We start from the raw sequence: 16,925 nt of genomic DNA on the forward strand, positions 1-16,925 counted from the left end.
AAATGAACACTATGTAGTCCAAGCTATTGATAATATTTACACAATAAATGCAGCTTGTTGATCTCAGCAGTCTCAAAAATATTTTATCAAAATACAAAGAACACAAGAAATGTTTTCATAATAAAGGCATAATGATGGGAATATTTTTTCCTGAAAATCCTAACTCCCCTCCCTTTATCATTTGCCATTACAGTTTCCCTAAGATATAGTCTTGTATGATTCTTAGCCCTTTTAGAAAACCTTTATTTAACAAAATATGGAGGCACAGTCCCCAGTTTTAGAGCACTGAAGTAAATTTTCATTTTATCAGAAGGGAGCAATGTAGAAGGACCAAATGTTTTATTCTCTCTTATGCCCCTTGTTACCAGTATTTTCTGTCATAAATCATTGCTTTGTGAGTTTAGCTTTGGTTGCACTGATTTATAGTGCCTGACAGTTTAATTTGTATATAGTTGATTATATTTCACCTGGCTCTATTTTACATATAATTAGCAACTTGCACATACAATATATAAACTAACTCAGTAGCTCTCTGAAAAGATGATGAACCAGAACAAGTTTCATTTGAAAAGGTAAGATTGTTGGCCCTAACCCTGGGAAATAATTAGTCTTGGCTTTGGATACAGATTTTCCTTAACAGATATTATAGCACTATATATTTTTTTTCTCGAAGATGTATAATGAATCTGTTGTACTTTATGTTACTCTCTGGTTAACTTTTTTCCATGGATGGCTGTTGATAAGAGATTAAAGTATGGCACATGCATCAGTAGAGCTTCTGTGTGTTTGTACACACAGGAGAGGATTCCTTTAACTATTTAATGCCTCAGATGAGAGTTTGTTGCTTTATAGCTTATCTTTTTCTTTCTTTTTCAGTATCACTTTATTGCAGATCTGGGAGGACTGTGAGATTCCCCTCAAAACCTGCCTCCCCATGTGGGAGTGATCATTAGGTTTTATACTTGGGTTAGATACTAATTTACTTAGCAATACACTTTTGTTAGTAAAGTTACAGAATTTCTACTATAGCTTATCTTTCTAATTTAATGTTCCAAAAAAAGAATCACATTTTTATGGCCACATGATATTTCATTATGTGGTTATATTGCAGTTTATTCTCCCAGTTGTTTTCCTTTTTTCGAAAAAAAATTTTTATTTGGATGAAAATTTATAGTTGTTGTTGTTGTTATGTGCCGTCGAGTCGTTTTCGACTCATAGCGACCCTATGCACAACAGCCCTAAACCCTGCTCTATCCTGCGCCAACCGCACCGCCTCTGACACACCCATCCCGATTACCCCAGTCACCGAATCAATCCATCTTATAGAGGATCTTCCCCTCCTGCGCCATCTCTCCACCCTCCCAAGCATGATGTCCCTCTCTAAGGACCCGTCCCTCCTGGCAACATGTCCAAAGTATGTCAGATGAAACCCCAGAATCCTTGCCTCCAAGGAGTAGCTTGGTTTAATCCTCTCCAAGATGAATCTGTTAGTTTTCCTGGCAGTCCATGGTACATTCAGTACTCTTCTCCAGCACCACAGCTCAAAAGCATCCACTCTCCTTCTGTCCTCCCTAGTCATTGTCCAACTCTCTGATGCATAACAAGCGATTGCAAATACCATGGCCTGTATCAGGCGCACCTTAGTCTCCAGAGAGACACTGTTGCTCCTGAGTACTTTAGAGAGGTCCCTAACAGCAGACTTTCCCATCGCAATACACTTTTTGTTTTCCTGAATGCTGGTGCCAAGAGTGTTGACTGTGGAGCCGAGCAAACTGAAGCTGTGAACAATCTCAATCTCTTCGCCATCCATCCTGAGAATCTTTGTCTTCTTGACATTGAGCCTCAATCCATATTGGAGGCTGCAGTCTTTGACCCTCTGCAGCAAGTGCATGAGGTCCTCCTCAGTTTCAGCAAGCAGGGTTGTGTCATCTGCGTAACGCAGATTGTTAATAGATCTTCCACCAATCCTGATGCCACAATTCTCCTCATAGAGCCCAGCCTCTTGGATAATCTGCTCTGCATTTTCCATTTAACTATTCATCCATGTTTTGTTTTGTGGCATTAATTACAACCCCTATAATGTAACAGTCCTCTTCACACTAATCTTCCCACGTTTTTGGTTTCTTGTTCCTTCCTGCCTTCTGAGCATTGTCCCTGGGCAAATGCAGCCCTTTTGGTCTTGTATGATTGATTATTCTGTGAAGTGCATACCTCCTTGGTGTTATTGCCCACTTTATAGGCACTGTTTCCTGGCCTAGGAGCTCTGCATCTCTATCACGTGCTGTTAAACAGAAGGACTTGTGTCTCCCATGTTTTGAGTCCGCCAGTGACTCTGTGGAAGAAATAGGGACAGTCTCTTCTCATTGAGAGTTACAGCCTTGGAATCCTGATGAAGGGTCACTATGATCTAAGTCACTGATGGCAGTGAGTGATTTTTTGGACTGAAAGTGAATCCATGAGGGCTGAATTCACTTCCAGCATTGAACAATGTCTAACGATTCCCAAAGGTTCCACCAGTCTCTCTCACAGCAGTATACCTGGTCTTCTTCTTTTTTGAGTTTTCTTTCACATTTTTCTCCTACTCTATCTGGGTTCTTATACTGTAATCAGAGTGATCAATAATCATAGGTGGGTGCCATCTAGTTGTTTTGGTCTCGTGGTCATACTGGCTGAGATTTGTGTGCCCTTTAGACAACATTAGCCCTTTGGAATAATTATTCCTGTGCATTTTTGCTTTTCTTCAAGTTTTTCTTTTTTTCCTATAGCAAACAAAACTCCGATTTTTTTAACCTTTGTCCTTATTTTGTAAGATAGACCCTATAAAGCAGGTATATGAGTCATATTGACAAACCTTTTTAATGTGAAATATTTAAATTATAAAATATTTCTAGTATGCTAAAAAACTGAGGAGCACCTGAAGTGCTTGCTGCAGAAGGTCAAGGACTGCAGCCTTCAATATGGATTGAAGCTCAACATCAAGAAAAGGAAAATTCTCACCTCTGGGCTGATTGGCAGCATCATGATGGATGGTGAAGAGATTGAGATAGTGAACAGCTTTAGTTTGCATGGCTCTACAATCAACACTCTTGGTACCAGCAGCCAGAAAAATCAAAAGACAAATTGCATTGGGGGAGTATGCTGTCAGGGAATTCTCCAGAGTACTGACAATGTACAGAGCAATGACATCAGTCTGGAAATGGAGGTGCGCCTGATCCAGGCCATAGTCTTTGCAATTACTTACTATGCATCAGAAAGCTGGACAATGGCTAGGGATGATAGAAGGAGAATTGATGCCTTTGAGCTGTGATGTTCAAGAAGAGTATTGAATGTATACCATGGGCTGCTAGGAGAACAAAAAGTTTCACCCTGGAGAGGGTGAAGCTCCATCTGACATACTTTGGGCATGTTGCAAGGAAGGACCAGGCCTTGGAGAGAGATATTATGCTTGGGGTGTGTGGAGGGATGGCACAGGAGAGAAAGACCCTAGATGAGGTGGATTGACTTAGTGACTGGGGTAAAGGAAGGTAGGTGTGTCAGAGACAATAAGGTTGGTTCAGGATAGAGCAGGATTCAGAGTTGTTGTGCATGGGGTTGCTATGAGTCGCTGGCAACTTGAGGTGCGAAACAACAATACATAGACAATGTAAAATAGTATTTCTGAGTTTTTAAAATATATACTGTTATAAAGCAGGTCTGACATGGGGGATTGGGAGGAGAATGGGATAAGAGTAAATAATGACCATTACATTGGAACAGATGAAGGAAAGAACTGTTTAAAAGGAATATATGATTAGTTATTTTACATACCTCAAGAGCCCAGAGTAAGAAGTACATCATTGCAAAGAGGACTAGGGATGGGGGAGGTAGGTAATTGTGTAACAGTGAATAAATTTTTTTTTTTAAAGTGAATTGGGAGAGACGGTAAAATGTGCAACAAGGAATGAATGAAATATAATTTCTCTGTAAACATTCATTAAATTAATAAAAGAAAATTTTATCAAAAAAGAAAACAAACCCTCCCCCCAAATATATGTAGTTAATCACACACACACACACACATTTATTTTCTGCCCCCTGCAGCATTGTTGTTATGTGCTGTCGAGTCAGAACGACATGTAGCTGACCCTCCAGTGGGTTTTCAGAGGCAGTAAATCACACAGGAAGAGATTGCCCCTCCTTCTCCTGCAGAGCAGCTGGTGGAGTCAAACCACATACCTTTGAGATTGTAGCACCACTTCTTACCACTACACTACTAGAGCTCCCTGTCCCCCAGCATTATGGTTTAGAAATTTATCCATGATTTCATATTGTTGTTGTTGTTGATATGTGCCGTCGAGTCGCTTGCGACTCATAGTGACCCTATGTACAACAGCCCTAAACTCTGCTCTGTCCTGTGCCAATCGCACTGTCTCTGACACTCCCATCCCAATTATCCCAGTCACTGAATCAATCCACCTCATAGAGGGCCTTCCTCTCCTGCGCTGTCCCTCCACCCTCCCAAGCATGATGTCCCTCTCCAAGGACCGGTCTCTCCTCACAACATGTCCAAAGTATGTTAGACGGAGCCTCAGAATCCTTGCCTCCAAGGAGCCACCCGGTTTAACCCTTTCCAGGACAAATATGTTTGTTTTCCTAGCAGTCCATGGTATTCTCAATACTCTTCTCCAGCACCACAGATCAAAGGCATCAATTCTCCTTCTATCTTCCTTGGTCATTGTCCAACTCTCTGATGCATAACAAGTGATTGCGAAGACCATGGCCTGTATCAGACGCACCTTAGTCATATTAGCTGTTGTAGAATATTGCAGTGTTTTTATATATTGTATCTATTGATGGACCTTTAAGTTATTTTTAAGTTGTAGTGTTGAGGAAGAGTACTGAATATCCCATGTATTGGCAGGAGAACAAATAAGTCTGTCTTGGAGAAAGTGAAACCAGGATTGTCTCTGGAGGCAAAGCGGGTGAACCTCGTCTCACATGCTTTGGGAATATTGTTAGAAGGGGCCAGTCCTTGGAGAAAGACATCATTCTTGGAAAGGTGGTGGGATCAGTGTAACAGAGGAAGACCCATAACAAGATGGATTGCTACGGTGACTGTAACAGTGCAATCAAGTGTGTCGGAAATGGTGAAATGGCACGAGATAGGGCAGGGTTCAGATCTGTTGTTTATAGGGTTACTATGAGTTTCAGTGTAGTCAACAATATACAACAATAACACTATTTTAAACAACAGTGCATTAGATTTATTTGTACATGTCTCCTTAGGCTCTGAGATGAGAGTTTTGCTAGGGATTATACCTTAGAAGTGGAATTGCTGGTGTTTAAGTCACCTTAACTTTGTATTTGCCAAGTCTGTAGCAAGTTCTCCGCTAGCCCAGAGGCTGTACATCTCTGGTGTCTTGAATGCACCAGTACTTGCCAGAAGCAAGATGAGCGGTCTCCTCTTGTTCTAATTTACAGGCTTGGAAACTCGATGGAGGGTGAGCCAAAGCTGACTTGATGGCAGTGAGCTGAGTTGATCAAGGCTTGATATTAAACTTCAAATTTTTGCCCATCTGAATGTTATGAAATTATATTTTAAAGCACTTACCTTGATTTTTAGTTTATTTTTATATGCATATTACCCATTTCTAATTCTATAAAAATTTTGTTCCTGTCCCTTAATGTTTTCGCTTTCCATTTGATTATATGCATATGTATATATCTATATAGCACAATATTTTTTATCGGATGGAGACTTCTCTCTTTCACTCTTGTAGAGTGTGTGGACTTTGATAAGCATATTTTCATTTTTATGTACTGAAATTTAGAAAATATTTTCTATTGAGCTTGCACTTTTTGTGCTCCTACAAGAAATTATTCTCTACTTAAATCAGTAGAGGTATTTTCCTATATTTTAAATGTTTAAAATATTTTATCATCACAGTTAGGCCTTAAGTTCATTTAGGTTTTTTTCACATGTATGATGTGGAATGTGGATCTAATTTTGCCCCCATATGGCTAACCAAATGTTCGCACTCAGTGAGTTGTTATGGCACCTCTGCCATATATACTAAGTTCTTATTACATTCTGATAGATTGGTTAAATTTTGTTTGGATTTGTTTCTGGTCACAAGATATTGTTCTAATTTTCTGGTATATTGCCACTATGTCCATCGTGTTGTGATTGTGTTGTTATTAGGTACCACAGGGTTGAGTGTGACTCATGGAGACTCTATGAACCAAACATCTGAACCCTGTTCTATCCTGTGCCATCTTCACACTTCCTGACACAGAAGAGCCCATTGTGACAGTCATCACGTCAATCCACCTAGTTGAGGGTCTTCTTTTCCTTCTCCAACACTCCACCCTTCCTACCATCATGCCCCTCTCCAAGGAATAAGCCCCTCCTAGCAACATGCCCAAAGTATGTGAAACGAAGCCTCATCATTCTTTTCTCCAAGGAGCACTCTGGCTGCATCCTCTCCAAGACATATCTATTTGTTCTCTTGACTGTCCATGGGATGTTAAGTGGTCTTCTCCAATACCATAGCTCGAAGGCATCAATTCTTCTGTCATCCTTATTTGTTTTCCAGCTCTCAGATGCATAGCAAGCGATCAGAAAGACTATGGCCTGAATCAGACTCACCTTAGCCCTTAAACTGACATCATTACTCCTCAATAATTTGGAGAGGTCTCTAACTGCAGATTTCCCCAGTGCAATGCATCTCCTTATTTCCCGATTGCTGGTAATAAGGGTTCTACATTATTTTAATTCTTAAATCTTTATAAAAAGCCTTGATAAGTTCTTTTATCTCTCCTTTTTTTATTTCAAAATTATCTTGACTGTTCTTGGATCTTTTCCCTCTTCAAAATGAATATTAGATTTAGGTTGTAGAATTATGTTTTTATTGAAAGTGCAATAATTGTAGGATTATTTCAGGAAAAACTGACATCTTAATATATTGAGTTCTTCCACTCATAAATATTTTATATCACTTCATTTATTTCTTCCTAAGTACTCCAATAAAATATTTTTTATTAGGAAATGTTTTGTTTCAATAAAGCTTTAAATGTTTCCTATAAAAATACATTGTGTCCCTGGTTAGGTTTGTTCCAAAGTATCTTGCTTTAGGAACTGTTATGAATAGGGTCTTTTCTAAAATTGGCATTTTTAATTGTTTGTTGTTGTACTATGAAGTTTTATACATTGGCTTTTGTATTCTACATCCTTGCAAAAAAGTCTTATTTATGTAATAGTTTGTAGATGATTTTGCAATATCTAGGCTGATAATTTTTTGAGGGGACTGATAATTGTTATGGATTGAATTGTGTTCTTTCAAAATCTGTGTCGATGAGTCCGTGAGTCTCAGTATTAGATATTAGTATTATCCTATATGTTGTAAATCCTAACCTCTGTTAGGCCAACTTAGAGGCAGTTATGTGATGATGCAGTCACCTCCATGATGTGATTGGATATGTAGTCAGGCAGTCAATTTTAAGGGGATTAGAGTGAGTTGCAAAATCCTTATTTAGACCATAACCTGATATAACTCTAATATAAAACCAGTTTCACTGGAGGGTGGCCTGCATCACCTTTTGTTTCACAAGAAGTAAAAGGAGAAAGAACAGGGAAGGGCAGAGGACCTCACTCCCACCAAGAAGGAAGAGCCAAGACGAGTGTATCCTTTGGACATAGGTTTATGGGCTGAGAAACTTCTAGAATCACAAGACAGACACAGAGAGAAAGAGGAAGAAAACTTGCCACTACAGCCAACATTCTGACTTTGGACTTCTAGCCTCTTTGTTTGTTGTTGTTGAGTATCATCGAGTCTGAACTGACTCACAGATGGCCCTCCAATGTTTTTTCAGGGGCCATTAATTGCATGGGAGGAGATTGCCCAGCCTTTTCCCACAGAGCAACTAGTGGATTCAAAATGCATGCCTTCAAGATTGCAGTGCAGTTTCTTAGCACTAGGCCATCAGAACTCCCTCTTAAATTGTGAATGAAAAAAATTCTGTTTGCTAAAGCAAACATTTGTGGTGACTTTGTTATAGCAGCAGTAGAAATTGAGATAGTAATCAAGTTGTCTAAGAATATTACTCTTGGTACCAACAGCCAGGAAATCGAGAGATGAATTGCATTGGGAAAGTCAGCTGTTAGGGACCTTTCCAGAGAACTGAAGAGCAACAACATCAGGCTGGAGACTAAGGTGCACCTGACCCAGGCTATAGTCTTTGCAATTGCGTGCTATACATCTGAGAGCTGCACAGTTACTAGGGATGATAGAAAGATGCCTTTGAGCTGTGGTGCTGGAGAAGAGTGTTGAGTATACCGTGGACTGCTAGGAGAACAAACAGGTTTGTCTTGGAGAGAGTGAAGCTGGAATGCTCCTTGGAGGCAAGGATTCTGAAGCTTCATCTGACATACTTTGGGCATGTTGCAAGCAGTGACTATTCCTTCGAGAGGGACATCGTGTTTGGGAGAGTGGAGGGACAGCGTAAATGAGGAAGACCCTCGATGAGATGGATCGATTCAGTGATTGGAGTAAGGGGAGTGAGTGTGTCAGAGACAGTGAGGTTGGCACAGGATAGAGCAGGGTTTAGGGCTCTTGTACATAGGGTCGCTATGAGTCGCAAATGACTTGACAGCACATAACAATCCTAACAATTTTTATTCTTTTCCTTTTTTATTGAATTGGATAAGACTTTTAGTATAATATTGACTAGAAGCAGTGGTGACAGTCTTCTATTCTGTTCCTTCCTCTAAAGGGACATTTCTAGTGTTTTGTTTATTTTTTCTCCCTTTTTTTTGTTGTTGTGAAATGTGGTGGCAGCTATGCAAGGTTAAGTCTGTTTCTTTATAATTTCTGTTTTACTAACTTTTTATAAAAAAGAATTATTGCTAAATTTTATTGAATGCTCACTGAGTTTTTTCTTTAATCTATTAATATTTTTGACCTAATTGCATGGATTAAACGAATGTTGAGCCATCCTTATATTCCTGGAATGAACTCTACTTGGTAGGGATATTTTGTCATTCATTAATTCTGAGATGCATGTTTTTTCACATTTTAACATTTGCATAATTAAAATAAGCTCTATAGTCAATTTATTGTTATTCACTGTTGAGTCAGGCCTTGCTTGTGGGGACCTTCAGAATAAAAGGTCCTGTGTCTTCTGATTTGCTTACAGATCATCCTCCTATGATTTGTAGGATTTTCATTGCTAATTTTTTGGAACTAGATTTCCAGGCTTTGCTTCCTAGTCTCTGTCACAATTATTGTCGTGTTCAAACACATTGTTGGAGTCACTGTGTCAATCATCTTATTGAGGGCCTTCCTCTCTCTTACATCTTATATACATGGATATATTTACAGCATGAATATAACTATATTGTCATAAACATGTCATGTCATGGCGGGGGTGGGGGGCTTTGATTTCTGGCAAGAGCCCTGGCAGGACAAGTTTCCTTGTTGATTCACTTAGACAGTGAGGAGAGTTTGTCTCACTTTCCCTTTTTGGAGAAGGCAGCCTTTCTAAGGCTCCTATTTCATTTAGTCATGATTGTTAACCCTTTCTTTCAAAAGTGGCCTGGATTCTGTATGGTCATAAAAGCCTGATTCCTGGACTAGATCTTATAATCTTCCGTCTAGTCTCTTATCTTTCCTAGCTTTAACTGTTTACCTTTAGGGTTTAATACTTTACTCTGCTTTGCTTTCCACTTGAAGAAACTGCCTCCTTCTCAGTCTTGAGCTCAGCCTTGTAGTTTTAAAATATGCTGTATTCTTTCCAATATTTTTATACTTGTAAATTGGGGGTAGGCTGGAGAGTGGTCAATGTTAACCAAAGCTGCCTTGTGCTAAAACTGCCAGACCTATCTATTTTTAATGCAAATTGCTTAACTAATTTTCCTCTTTTGGAGAGTGGCCAGCATTTAAGTACATAAAAAATTCATGACAGTTCCCTTAAAAAGAAAAAAGACTTTATCTGAAGATTGTTTCATAAATCTCCCAGCTCCAGTCTAAGGATCGTGAGCCAAGCTTCCTTATTCCCCTGCCTGCCGTTCTCCTAACCGTTTGCTTCTTTACCTAGCTCTTTCTTTTTTACAGTCCCTTTAGCAACAGTAACCGTTGCTTTGAGATCACTTTATTGGTGCCATCACTGTTGCTTTATGTTTTGATCCTGTCTGATAGTCATGCATTACTACCCTCCCAGCCTCCCACAATATCATGTCATTCCAGGTTTTGGGCCCTTGAACATAATTCAGGGTAATATCTCCAAGTATTAAAGTCTTATAACAATCTAGTCACTCTTCCTTTACAGCTGCCTATATAATTGTCAAAAAGATGTAGGGGAACAAGGATGCCATCATTAAGAACATTCCCAGTGACTCGGTGAATAGTTTTGCTTTCCTTCTATTCTAGATTGAGGTGTTTAAGTTATCAGTGAGGAATTATCAGTGAGCTTATCAGTGTTGGATTAATGAGATGAAATCGCAGTGGCACTTTTCCTAGCCAGATGTTGTAGGTTAGGGATCAGATAAACCCGAAGAGCAGTGTTTTGGTTGATTTTAGTGTGTAAAGGGAGTAAATACAGTGTGTGGACAAAGTGGGGAAGGTGAAGTCCAACCTCTGTTATCTGCACAAAGGAAAACTGTCCCTATCAATGGCGTCCTCAGTAACAAACAAATAGCTGCAAGGTCAGACATAACTCTCCCTGGCTCTTGCACCTGCTTCTACTAATCGCTGAGTCTGATGTTCATTTCAGATTGACTCACAGACTTGACTTTATTCATAGTTGTTGGGTTTATTAAGGAAATTTGTTCCAGGGGGATGCAAAGGGTATATCACACAGTGAATGTCTGGGTTTACAGCAGTCTCGAGCCAGGTTAACAATAAGACACAATTCCTCAGTTAGTTCAGACAGCTTCTCAGACAGTCAACAAGCTAAAGTGCAGGTTTAGTCCAGCAAGAGAAATGTAAGAAGCCTCTGGCTTCCTCAGTTGTCCAGCAGGCTTTGTCTCATAGCAGTCTCAAGTCAGCTCTTCCTTCAGATGCCCCACAAGTAAATCCTTTAGCTCTGGTTCCATCTCCAGGGCTCCATCAGGCTATGCTTCACTTCAGCCTTTCCACAATTTGATTAGCACTCTCTGTTATGTTGGCCTTGCAGCTGTTGTTGATGTTGAAGATACTGATAGGTGGGTGAACCATGTGTCTGCAGTTGAGGCAGCTGGGTACCATTCCCCTAGAGGAGGCTAAGGCAAAGGATATAAAAACCATTTTCAAGGGAGCTCTTGTGGCCTAGTGGCAAGAAACTGTGCTGCAATCCTGAAGGCATGTGGTTCGAATCCACCAGATGATCTGCTGGAGAAGGAGGGGCAATCTCCTCCTATACCAGTCAGATTAGATTTGACAGCACCCAACAAGTAAAAAAAAAATGTAATTTTCAAAAGTCCTAACACAACAAGATTGCTTTGCGCCACAGACCGCCCTGTTCTTTAGTTATTCCATAAATAACCCTTCTCCTAAAGAGATGATTTGGGGATGTGTGTCGGGCTCTTTCCCTAAGGGACTACCAGAATGCTAACAGTCCCCTGGAGCCCACAGATGGGAAGGGTGGTTTCCCCACAGGCCTGTCTCACCATCATCTGCATGCTCTGCAACGTTCTTAACAGTACAGAACGGAGTGAGGACAGTCAGAGTGAGCAGAGCCCGCACTTCCCTTCCTTCTGAGACATTCACAGCATTTCTCAATCGCTTAGTCCAAGAATCAGCTGGCACAGCCCTGTGTCTGCTTGCTGCCAGGGCCAAGCTGGAGCCAAGTGTCTTGTTGGACAAATAGCCTGCAGACCTAGGTCTGACTCCTGCCCCTACCTTGGAGATAAATTTTGATGCAGAGCTTGAGGAACAGGCTTGGACTACATGCTGGCCTGGCAGGTGCTTCACCAAACCTGAAGATGCATAAGGGAAGCCTTCAGGAGCCGTGAGCGTGAAAGGATCTCTGCACTTTCCTCCTTTTCCCTGTAGCTCCAGAGCTCTAGAGAAGGCCTAATTTATCATGCACCATTTCCTAACAGGGGCGCTGTTGACAAGGTGGGAGGCGGCATTCATTGCGCTTGAGTGTTCTGTCCCTTGCAGGATGTTTAGCATCCTTGGCAGCCAGGCATGAAAGGCCAGTAACATCTGTACCTCCCCTCCCCCCAGTTCTTTGTGACAGCCCCAAATGCCTCTGCAGCCTTCTAGAAGACCACTGAAGCAAACTTTAATGGTCCAAGAATCTGCACATTTACCCAGTTGTATATCCATGTTAGGAAGCTCTGTGGCAGAGTCTTTCATGAATTGAACTGTGAGTCCAAGGTCTACGAGTGTCCAGTGGTTCAAATCCACTAGTGGCTTCACAGGAGGAAGATGGGCAAACTCCTCCCATTGTGATTCCCAGCCTTGGAAACCTGACGGAGGGTTGCCAAGAGTCAGACCTGACTCATTGGCAGGGAGTGTGAAGTTAGAGTCCATATCCATGTTGGAGACCCTGACTGTCCTCACTACATCATCTCTGAGAAGCCCTCATTTTCCACCCTGCCACCCAGTCCAGGTCTGAGAATCAGACAGGACATCCTGTGGGGAAGACAATGGTGTCGAACAGGAAGATACAGGCAGAAGAGAATGCTGGCTCTGAAGCCTCTGCTCCCAGACTCCTCTCCTATCTCTGTCATCTGTTAGCTATATACCTCCAGGAAAGCCACTTAACCTCAGTTTTCTCATCTGGAAAAGAGGATAATGGTGGTAGCTTTTGTACAGGATTGTGCAAGTCAGTCAGTGTACAGATTGCTTTGCATAGCATTTGGCTTATTCTGAATGCTTAACAGCTTTCTAGCTATTAATACTTTTATTGCCATCAATGTATGCATCAGAGAAGGGTTGGAATGCAGTTTGTAAGCAGAATAAAATCAATTAGTGAGAATGAAGCCATAAGCTTCTGGCTCCAGCAAATAAAGCTGTTGTGGCTGTGGACCAGCCTCATACGGACCACATCACCCACCTGCCTTCCAGTTACACCCTAGCCTGGAGGACAAGCAGGTGCAGGCTGGCACTGTGACATTTTGGAGCCACTTTCAGGTGGGCTCCTGAAGGGAGTTGATGAATACATCATGGCCTGACTCTTTCAGACATTTGAGGGCACTCTTTTCTGCCACTCCAGCTTAAAGTGAAGGGTCAGTGAAAGAGGCGAAGACAGTTGACGAGATGGACGGACACAGTGACTGCACCAGTGGACTTGAACACAGCTGAGATTGTGAGATTGGTACAGAATCAGGCTGGGGTTTGTTCTCTTGTTTCTAGGGTTGTTATGAGACCCAACACCTCAGAGCAGCAGACTTTAGGACAGACATACGCACTTGGAAGCTGAGGGAGTATTGTTTCACGGAGCTGAGAATGCTCTGACACTCAGACCACCCTTACTCCTATGACTAGCACATCAACATCAGATTTCCATTCTTTTGGGTAACATGCTATTGACATTCTGGGTTTTTGTTTTAAATGGTAAGTGTGCAGGAAAGGGTTAACACAGCAAGCCCAACTGCTATCATTTGAAAGTCTTACTTGCAGGGTTGGCCTTTGGCTGGCATTTGGGAACATGGATTTCCTAGTACCCTGGCTGAGAAGAGTAGCTCATGGTTCTTAAATTATTTATGCAAACAGGATGGTTGGAGCTGAACACCTGGAATTTGGGTGGATGTCAGGCTTGGGGATGATTCTGTGACCAGCCTTCTGTAAACCCCCCAGGCGCTGAGTTCTAAGGAGCTCCCTTGGTTGACAGTATTTCACACATATTGTCCTAACTCATTGTTGGGGCTATTAAGATTGTCCTGTGTGACTTCCCTGGGAGAGGACTATTAAAAATTCACACCAGGTTTCCTCTGGAATTTATCCCATGCACCTTTTCCATTTGCTGATCTTGTCTGGTATCGTTTTCTGTAATAAATCGTAGGTGTGAGCATGACTGCTGAGGCCTATGACTCTAGCAAATCATCAAGCCTGAGGACAGTCTTGGGAACTCCTGACATAGCAAGTATTACTGATGTTATAAGGAAACAAAACCATACAACAATCTCCATTAAATATAGATACAAATATCCCCCACAGAATATCAGCAAACAAAATCCATCAACATATAAAATATCATATATACCATGACCCAAGTAAGCTTGAGCCCAAGAATACAAGGTTGATTTAATATCTGAGAAAATAAGTCACTGTGGAGAAAAATCCCACACAATTGTCTTAAGGTACATGCACAGAATAATTTACAAATATATTTTTTTTTGTGTGCGTGTACTGTCAAATCAGATCTGACTGGTACAGGAGGATATTGCACCTCCTTCTCCGGCAGAGCATCTGGTGGATTCAAACCGTGTTCCTCTGGGATTGCAGTGCAGCTTCTTGCCACTAGGCCACCAGAGCTCCCCAAATTTTTATGATAAAAGCTCTCAACAAACTTGGAATAGAAGGAAACTTCCTTAACTTGATAGAGCATACCTACAAAAGTTCTACAGCTGAGCGTTCATGCAATGACGAAAGCCTGAGTGCTGTTCATCCAAATCAGGAATAATACAAGAATGTTTGCTCTTACTTCTTTAACTGAACATGTCGTTGTTTGGTGCATCAACTATGACTCATAGCAACTGTATGAGCAATGGATAAAAACCCTGCCCTATCCTGTGCCACCCTCATCATCTCTGATATTCTTGAGCCTATTGCACTAGTCACTGTCAGTCCATCTCACTGAGGGTCTTCCTCTCTTTCTCTGACCCTCTACCTTTCCAAGCATGTCTTTTTCCAAAGACTAAGCCCTCCTAACAACATGCCCAAAGTAGTGAGACTAAGTTCCACCATCTCTGCCCCCAAGGAGTGCCCTGGCTGTGCTTTCTCCCAAACAGGCTTGTTTGTTCCCTTGACAGTACTGGGATATTCGATACTCTTCTCTAACACAGCAACTCAAAGATATAGATTATTCTTCTGTCATTCTTATTCATTGTTCAGCTTTCCGATGCATAGCAAGTAATTGAAAAGACCAAGGCTTTGGATCAGGTGCACTTTAGTCTTAAACTGACATCATTGCTCTTTAGCACTTTGGAGAGGTTCTTGACAGTAGATTTTACCAAATGCAACATGTTGTGTGTGTGTGTGTGTGTGTGTGTGTGTTTAATTGCTATGCATTTAATTATTTGTATACATTGTATTTCATTCATAGTATGTAGTGGGGTTTTTTGGTGTGTTTCACACTTTCCTTCATTGACATTATGTTTCAATGTGTTTTATAAAATTAATCATCATTGGGCTATGCCCACAATTACCCTGTCTTTTCAGGTCCCCATGGGATCTTTCCCATTTCCTTTACCCTCTCCTTCCACCACCAAATTTTTGTGTGAACCTGTGATTTCCCCCCCTACCCATCCTCACCCTTCTGCTCCCAGTTTTTCCCCTCTTAGACTTTCATACACATTTTACTAGTTAGCCTTCTATTTTTACAATAATGGTCTTATGCAATATTTGTCCTTAGGAGACTGAGGTAGTTCTCTCAGCATAATGCTCTCCAGTTATGTAGTATTTTTTGAAATTGTTGCTCCTGAGTGCTGCATAGTACTCCATCATGTGAATGCACCATTTCTCAGTCCGTTTGGTTGTGGTTAGACATTTGAGCTGTTTCCATGTTCTTGAAAAGGTGACTAATGCTGTTATGAACATTGATGTACAAATTTCTGTTTGTGTCTCAGTTCTAATTTTCTTAGGATATATTCCTAGCCCTGGAATAACTGGGTCATATGGAGTTTCTATGTTCAGCATTTGGAGGAAATGCCAAACTGCCTTTCAGAGTGGTTGTACCATTTTACAGTCTCACCAACAATATATGAGAATTCTAATCTCCCCATATCCTCTCCAACATTTATTGATTGCTGTCCTGTTAAACTTTGCCACTGCCGCTGGGGTGAGATGGTATCTTATTGTGATTTTCATTAGCATCTTTTTCTCTTACTCTCTCTCTCTCTCTTTTTTTTAAATTTGCTTACCTTTATTGTGTCTCTCCACCCCACCCCCTTATTGTGTACCATAGAATTGTGTTCAACTGGCACAGGAGGAGATTACCCCTCCTTCTCCAGTGTAGCATCTGGTGGATTTAAACTGCACACCTTCAGGATTGCAGCACAGCTTCTTGCCACTAGGCCACCATATCTCCCTTACATCTCTCTTATTGCTAGTGGGTTTTGAGTTCTTCATGCGTCTGTTGGGTAGCCAAATGCCTTCCTTTGTGAAAAGTCTTCCCCCCCCACCCCCACCGCCATTTTGGTATTAGGTTATCAGTCTTTTTCTTGTGGAGGCCCTGTAGTATTTTGTAAACTTTTGTTTTGTTATGGTTTTTTCTTTTGTCTGAAATGGTATTGCCAAATGTTTTTCCTAGTTGGTAGAGTTTCTTTTCACCCTATTGGAAAACATTTTTGGCTCATATAGAGATTAGTCTTTAAAAGGTCCCATTCATCCATTTTATCCTTTCCTGATGCAACATGTCTTTTGATTTTTTTTTACTATTGGTACCAGGGGTGTTAATTGTGGATTCAACTGAACAAAGCACTAGAGATTTCAGCTTGTGCAATCAGAAAAAGAAAAAAAAAGAAAGAACGAACATCCAAATTGGCAAAGGAAAGAAAATAAATCCAAATTGGACAGGAAGAGTTCAAACTATTTTTATTCAAAGGTGACATTGTGTATATAGAAAATACTAAGACAATAATACAACATTCCTAGGAAATGTCAAGAAATTGACAATATAACTGTTCCTGAGTGAAGTGTACATTCTTGAGCTTGCACGAGGCTGCATTTTTGGGAGCCCTAACTCTTGCCAAGAGAACAGGAAGTCTGTCTCAGAGGAAGTGCGACCAGGCTGCCTCC

The sequence above is a fragment of the Elephantulus edwardii genome, unplaced genomic scaffold (genome assembly GCF_000299155.1).
Source record: "Elephantulus edwardii isolate Elephantulus edwardi_28Jun2011 unplaced genomic scaffold, EleEdw1.0 scaffold00094, whole genome shotgun sequence".
Taxonomy (NCBI): Eukaryota; Metazoa; Chordata; class Mammalia; order Macroscelidea; family Macroscelididae; genus Elephantulus; species Elephantulus edwardii.